The following is a 7487-nucleotide window of genomic DNA, read 5'->3' on the forward strand; positions in this document are numbered from 1 at the left end:
AATACATTTGTTTTTTTTGGAATGGGACAAATTTATTTAAAAGACCTGTGTGGAGCTAGGTGATATGCAGTATCACTGGAACCTTACCGCGGTATAAAAAATAGACTTTTTTAACCGCCTCACGTTTGTAGGGTAATGAACATGAGCGTCATCCAACATCGCTCTACTCTTTTATCCGGCAGTAGGCTCTATTCATTGGGACCAATGTTTCTGGCACATCCTATATAAGGGAGCGGGGTATTTATCTTAAACATCCTGTAGTACTTAAGTCATGTTTTACTCATATTATGTGTTCTTCTCTGCTCAGCGGCAACACCGATACTACCGGTAAATGCCTTCTATTTATAGAATCATTTCCACTTGTTGCCTCGGTAGTACGGCATAAGGTATTAGTGTTGATACTGGTGTTGTCATAATTGAAATTATTGCGAATGTTTCAAATACCGAATGTCTAATCTCATTCTCGGGGGTTCTGTACTTAAAAGGTTATAGGATTGTCTATGGTCCATTAATATATGCAAATACATTAGTAACTAATTTATGACAGTCACAATCAGAACATGTTAATAAGTAATGGTGCACTCTTCGCCGGTAGATTCCTCAGATTAAGATATAAGGTGCTCGGAAATAACGTTGAAAGATTTTGGGAGGTGATTCTATAGATTAAAATGATAAAAAAGTTCTTATAAACATACCCCAAAAATTGCTCCTTAAAGGGGTTAAAACCCCTTAAAGGGGAGAACTTTGAAGGTGGTTTTTTCTCAATATTTTCGAAGCGATTTGCGTTAAAAATACAAAATTCGGGATACTTTAATAAGTTGGAATGGGAAAATATTTTTGGATTTACACCCACTAAAATTTCCAAGTATGGGTACATATTTGCAAATTTTAGTCAGGAACGTTACATACAGAGAGTTTCCTATGTAAATGTTGCCCTAACTTTTTTTTTGTGACATTTCTTAATTTTTGAAAACAAATTACTAAATGGCAAATATTTTTAAGTAAAAAAAGGTCTCCTTATTTCATCTTGTTAGGATAGACCGTTTTGCAGAAAAATGGGTTTTTATGAAACGATGCACAATTACATGAACATCGAAAGGCATCTTAATAAACATAGTGGACATCCTTGTAATAGAAATATTTTTTTAATAGCCAGCAATAACAAGACTAATATTATTAAAGATTTATCGCTTATTCACAACAAATGTTGAAAATAGTCTCCGCTCATCTCAATACATTCTCTAATTCTCTTCTTCATAGATTTCGAAGTCCGTGTAATGGTGGATCGGTTTATAAAAAACTCATTTTTTTTGGAAAAGGGTCTATTCTAACGAGATGAAATTAGAAGACTTTTTTTACTTAAAAATATTTGCGATTCAGTAATTTGATCTCAAAAATTAAAAAATATCACAAACAAAAAGTTAGGGCAACACTTACGACGAGACGTATGTGACGCCTCTGATCAAAATGTGCAATTATTAACGCAAAAAAAGTTTTCCCATTCCAATTTATTAATCTATGCCGAATTTTATAATATTAGTGCAAACCGTTTCGAAAATATTGCTTGTTAAAAAACCACCTTTAGAGTTCCCTTTTTAAAAGGTTCTAACCCCTTTAAGAAGCAATTTTTGGGGTATGTTTATAAGAACTTTTTTTATTATTTTCATCTCTACAATCACCTCCCAAAATGTTTAAAAGTTATTTCCGGACACGGTGTATTACGATTCGGCCACATTGATTTTGTCCAAGAATTAATAACAGGTAACCATTAAAAAAAAACTTAATTAAGCGTTGAAAAATCACAGTCTCAGACAAATCCATCAATCATCTGTTATCTATTATCAGTAGCATATCTTTTTAAAGCAATAGTGAGAGGAAAAAAGAGAAAATATTACCCTAAAATTAACGACAACTTTTAATTCACTTGCTACATATAAATAATATCTTCTTGTGCGCGCCTTTTTCTTTCTATACTATTCTTTCAATACTTTCTATAATGTTATTGTAAATAACAAGATTCAAATTAAGTTGATCGATTTTTTTCGAATTCATTTCCTTATAGTACCAGCGAAGTGAGTGGGTCAACTCTCTTGTGTGAATGAATGATGATCATTATATGCTAGTACAAAACAAAACGATCCTTACTTTCCGTAAATGAACTAAACATTTCTTTAAATAATTTTAACGCTGAATCCTATTAAATAAATCGGCCGCAACCAAATCAACTTTAGGGGGTAGATATCCCCCTCGAATTAATCTCCTATAATTAAACATCTTTAATAATTTTGATGTCAAGCTCTTTCCCCCTAGATTTAATCGACGTATTTAGCCATTTTCTCGTGTAGCAAGTTATATGAGTGACAACTTAAGCTTCCTACACCCTTTTGCATGTCATAAAAAATGATTCAGGTGTATATTTTTACAGCACTTTACATATTTTCTTTCTCTTTTCAAATTCAACCTCATTTGCATCCTTATCTGGATAAACGAATGTATAAACAGATATGACTAAACAACAATAACATTAAAAATTCAAAAATCTTATTGTGCGAACGTATATTTGTATTGGGCGCTTGAAGAGCATTTTCAGTATTATTAAAAAATTAACACGTAAATAAGAGTTACAGTATAGCAACTAAAAGAACTTTCGAAGCATCTAACAGCCTGTAATAACAGTCGATGCTGGTATTACAAATGCAAAAATGTTTAGTGTAATTTTTTATCTTTGAATAGCGCCTATTTGGGTACCTACTTAGTACATTCATTCTCTGTGAGAGAATGTGGCGTGAGTGAATTTTTTACGGAACATAAGTGAAACACTCATGCGGAATAATGCACTTGTGCCAACGCGATCGTGTGCTAAAGCTTTCACTCGTGTATAATGTCGTTTCACTCATGCGCATACGATATAAAAATAGTCCAGAGATTTCCCTTTTAAGAATATGTGAACAATTTTGCATATAACGGATATACGTGTGTAAAACCTTTCGGATGTCTGAAGATTGTTGAAAAATATTTATAAAAAAATATATTGCCATGGGCTGCTGACAGATTAGTTAAAAAAAATACATTTATAAACATTATTCTCATTCAAACACAATTTTCCACCAAGATCATCTTCATTGTGATTCCTACATCCTCCAGCAAACCTCCATTCCTGCCTATCTAAGTTGACCAACGCTTCAGATAGGTAGTATCCTCGATCCTCGGTAGTACCATAGTACCGATCCAATCTAAGTATTTGCACAGTCAATAGGCGTTCTATATAGGAACTGTGGCAACAACGCCGGTACAACAATAATCGCATCTAAAACCAAACGAACAACTCGCGGGTTGACTGTGACCGGCTAGCGAGGTTTTAGTACGACTTGTTCATCGTTTTCATTCAATATAAACTCATTCAACACACGAAACTATGTGACGGTTGAAAGGGCATTGGTTGGCCATTTCCACGAGGAAACTGATCAAACATGGATCAGCGGAACTTGCGTAATTCGGTCCGCAAAGTGGAACTTTAATGGAAATCGGTACCACCACGTGAATACGTTGTTTACATGGAAACGATCCACGTGTAGTTTTAGACTGTGTGTTCGTTACGATTGTGCTGTAGTTTGTTGGATATTTTTAAAACTTTTTAGTGTACGGAAATTGTGTGTGTGTGTGTTTTTTTAAAGAAATTCCTAGGTTGTCAGTAATCTAGCTTCTGCTTCTTTTCATAGGTAGGTGGAAGCTTGTCGCTTAGGCGTAAAGAATATAAGTAGGTATTAATGAATACTAAAACACCGAGTAAAATACAATCCTTGGCAGGTATAAAACCACGAAGGAAGCTAAACACAATAATAATCAAAGCAACAACGGAGCGGATGGATTTATTGAATAAACCATACATGAATAATCTTTGAATTACGTAGGTACTTATTGTCGTAGGTCGGTGCATTCATTAGACTTAATCGGCTCGTATAGAGCAGGTAGGTACCTGCCTTAGGTACTTACAACAATTAATGAAATAACTGCATGTGTTGGGCACATTACTTTTGATTGTGTATGATGAAAACTTTAATTAGTTTTACGATGGAGAAGTGTACCATACTTATTTTAATTAATAACTATAAGAGCATCCATATTATCTGAGTGACTCGACAGATTTTGTTGAAAAGATATTTTTTATGCATTCGCAGATAATTACCTACTCTTCAAAATGACTTCTTCTTTCTCCATAGGTCTTTCCACTCGTGGTAATAGTCAGCAAATGTAAAACACTAAATATGTGTCCATTCTCATGTTCGTACTACCTACTTCCATTTTAGTTATTATCAGTTAAATCTCGAATTAAACCTATGAAGAATTATCGCTGTAATACGCCAGTTATTGGTTCAGAATAACAATTCGTTATCAGTATTGCATTGTTGGAATATCAAATTTGGCTGATGAATTTCTCTCTGTAATAGTGATAATATCGAAAATAAAGGAAACATTCGCTGATGCAAATAGTCTTATCACCGGATAAAATTCTTTTGATATTCGGATTTCACCAGGAAAACCCCGAAAGAGGGTCATTTTACAAGGAACATTTAGAGGATAAAATTTAATTTTTTTTAAATAATTTTTTAGACATTTTTTCACAAATTCAATTTTTGGTAACAAAGAAAATTTAAATTAAAAAAGATAATAAAGTTAATTAAACAAACAAACAACCAACAAAGTGCAATGTAGATAGGAAATGCGTTATACTCATTGCAAAAGGTTGGTTATTGTAAAAAAAGTAGCTTCGGCCCATACCAGTTCTAGCATATTATAGTTCATTTTGAAAGGAAAAAATGCTGTTTCCAATGGTGCCTAGATCATGTAGGATTTATATTTTAAAAAAAGTTATATCTTAATAATTTACTAAAAAAAGTGTCTGTCAGGGATTATATTTATAGTACTAACATCATAACAAAATGACGAGAATTTATAAAAAATGGCCAATATCGAATTTTCGCTTCTTACTCCAAATCAGACGATTGAAAGTTTTTCATCATCCCATTGGGCTTTTTTCCAAAAAAACACTGAGAGTGCTCTATTTATTTTCTCTATGTCCGATAGTTACCGAATTTTCCTAAATAAACCTCGAAATTGTCACACCCTTTACTGAGCTCCATATGAATATTTTGGAGAAACTTTAATTTTAATATACTATTACGTACATGCAGATGGCTATCTAGGTAGGGTCTCTCATTAAGTCGAGTGAAACCAAAATTTTTTATTTCCAAATCAAACCACTTCTATTTCATTTATTTTCCCATGTGTGATTTCCGTATTTTTTAGAATTACTAACGTATAAAATTTAACTGATTTTGCTCTATGAAGATGTATAACTCTCAATTAGTTTAAGTTATAGGGAAATGCTTTTAACGCGCCAATCTTCATTTCTCATTGTAAATGTTTTTGTCTTTTCATTCGTAATAAAGTCATACATTAACTAATTTTTTTCTTCTCATTTGTCAAATTCGGCCATTACCATATTATTTATACAAGAAGACATATCTGCCTTCTGAGGGAACCCAAGATTTTTGATAAATTGAAATAAGGCATCCCTTCAATTTTGCTTTGAGTACAATATTAATCCTGATACAAAACAAATAAACACGAATCCCAGTTGTGTTGAGTTTATATTAGAAGTTAATTTCAATTATTGTTATGCGTGGCGCAACATTTAACTTAAATATATGATTAGAATGATAAACACCCGTGAGTGTTTGAGAATCTATTACCAATTTATCGGTAAGTATAACGCAAAGAGCTGCTCAGAGAATATATAAGTTGGAGTGGTAAGTTAAAGGAGACGATTAAAGTTCTTTAATTATTACATGAATAAACATAATTTGGTGAAAATCAGTAACTTACTAGTTTCAACTCAAAAATTGAAGAACAATATTAAATCCAGGACGATTTATGAAATTAATGAGTGGCCTAACTAATAAAATAGTTATATAACTTGCATAATTGAAAAGAACGTTAAACAATGAGCTATTCTTTAACCCGAAACATAAGATTTTAGCTGTTGATATTTTCCGTGATAGGCTCTATTCTATTTGATTTAATTATACAGCTATAACACTTGGCGCAATTAAGATTTAAAGTCCCAGCTTTATACTAATTTGTCAATTAGGCAAACAAAGGCTTGCGAAAATGCTTAAATAAGCGTTTATTATGTTTTCAATATTCCTTTCTTTTTACACTACTGCTTTAAATTTTGGCCACTGCACTTTTTACCGCACGCATGACCTGCGTTAGGTAAAAAGTTTTATTGCGAGCACGTTAGGGTCAAAAACTCACAATTTTTTTACACTGACACATGCCACTGTCATTCGCGTGAGACAAAACTTTTGACTGCACATGTGCAGTGAAATGCTATTTTAAACTCGCAAATGCGTGTGGCAAAACTACTTTATTACACTCTAAGTGTCACTTTAATGCTCAGGCAGTGAAAGTGTTAGTTTATAGCCTAGGTACTAATAGCGCCACTTTACGGCTTATTTTATGGCAGCCTTTAAATTATAAGTTTAAGCCATCTTAAGTTATATGTTTTACTCCGCGAAAATGCAAATTTGCGGTCTTAGCTTATTACATCGCGACGGTAGCAAATTTGATAAATTTTTGCTTTACGGCATAAATTTATTAACAAACAATTTTATTAATCGATGAAGTTTATTTTAGTTTGTTTATTGCGAATGTTGTTTAATATCCTAAAAAAATATGTGTAAAAAGGAAAATAACTCAGCGTTAGACTTTAAAATGTTTTTCCTTCTAAGCTCCATATACACCATGACTATTTAATTTAGTGCGTTCTAAGGCTACTAATTTGATATGATTCATTTTTCATTATTTTGAAATTACGAAAACCTCGTGGAAACGACACTAACGCCGTAGCAATGGAAGGTGTCTTATAAATGTTGCTGTAACTATTATGAACGATTATTGTAATATTAACACCCTACCGGCGGCAATGAATTTCTATTATAAAAAATCAACATTTTTGTTGACATTCACTAATTTTCAGTATTTTGGATTTTATGAATTATGATTCCGGGTAACCGAAATGTTGCACAGAAGACCTCTTTTCAGTTTCGTAACAATCCTCAAAACCCACAATGAATCGATCATCTATCTCTTACAGTTCCAAGATTCCGACTTCCCAACATATCCATTACAAATTTGAAACGCCGTAGCCCTAACGCTGGAGCATAAATTGTCCCGTAACTGCAATTTAAGCCTGTAATAGCTAGTAAAAAGAAATGTTAAACGCACAGGGTACTCTATTATTGTATGGCATTAACTGAAAGGTCACATTCATTTTGTATGAAACTTTGTTGTTACTCTACCAACCAACGTTAAATTCCATATAGCATTATTTTAACAGCTCATTCACATACATAAATTGTTCCCTCAAGACTTTTATTTTTCGCTTGATTTTTCTAGGAGTGACAAAGTTTTTAATTGGAGTG

Source organism: Euwallacea similis, chromosome 30 (assembly GCF_039881205.1).
Source record: "Euwallacea similis isolate ESF13 chromosome 30, ESF131.1, whole genome shotgun sequence".
Classification (NCBI taxonomy): Eukaryota; Metazoa; Arthropoda; class Insecta; order Coleoptera; family Curculionidae; genus Euwallacea; species Euwallacea similis.